Here is a 1186-nt window from a genome sequence, read left to right on the forward strand (position 1 = left end):
TAATTATAAGTCAGTGCCGAAGATTACAGATGTTACAAGAGAGTAACAAGCACAAAAGAGAAGTAAGGGAGATGATGGTGATAAATGTTTGATAGGGAAGAAGGAGCAGACCACACCAGAGCACCCGCCAACCACCTACACAGACAATTAATCGTTAAAGTAATTATCAGGAGACCATTGAAACGAAAGCAGCCGTTTGGTTCCTAGGAAAAAAAAGAAAAGATAAACAGGGGGAAAAACAAACGAAAAGGAAAGAAAAAGAAGTAGCGCCGACCATCGGCACCCCCGAAACTACCCACTCAGCAAACAAACACCCGTATTTATCAATAAACCATTGCAGTGCAGTTAAAATTGTCCCAGACGGCCACACAGTGTCGAAGAGAAAAGTGGTCGTCTTAGAAGGGTAATTTTTTAGACAGGTAATTTCTTGGACAGTATCATTACCTGTATAATATAGATTTTAAAAAACACACGAGGAGTGGCTGTTTGTATTAATTTTTTAAATTGTCCTTTAGACAGTTGATTATTCGACCAGGTTCGATTGTAATAGTAAATGGCTTGCAACTCTATGCCCCCCTCCCCCCATTTTCCCCCACTATCTTTCCGCCCCCACCCCTCTCTCTACCGCTCTCCCCATCTTCATATGGAAGAGGGACAGAGAGAAACAAAGCGACAGAGAGAGAGAGAGAGAGAGAGAGAGAGAGAGAGAGAGAGAGAGAGAGAGAAAGAAAGAAAGAAAGAAAGAGAGAAAGAAGGTAATTTTCTTGTGAAAGGAGCGAGAGATCGGTGTCTTTGAAAAGATTGATGATATCACGCCCTTATCAACTTGGTTGTGACAGTATCAAAGGCATAAGCCACGTAAGGCGTTCTTCAAGGGGCACAAAAGTGCAGGCATACGGTGCACTTAGAGAAGATTCCACAATCTCGTGCTTTTCAGATGAACTGAGAAATAAGTAAAGTCGAAATGGCCCAAGACGGTGACCCATTATCGAGGACAAATATGGGATGTCTTAAACAGGTGGGCGTTTTGGATCGAGTCATTATAATATAAAGCAACACCGGAAAAAAAGAGGAGGTGAGATCAAAAATGGTCGTCTGTACAGGTGGAAAAGTATTGTGAAGTAAACGGCTTGAAAAAATATGATAATGAGAAAGAGAAAGAAAGAGAACGAGAGACAGTGGGGTG

Source organism: Aplysia californica, unplaced genomic scaffold, assembly GCF_000002075.1.
Source record: "Aplysia californica isolate F4 #8 unplaced genomic scaffold, AplCal3.0 scaffold00818, whole genome shotgun sequence".
Classification (NCBI taxonomy): domain Eukaryota; kingdom Metazoa; phylum Mollusca; class Gastropoda; order Aplysiida; family Aplysiidae; genus Aplysia; species Aplysia californica.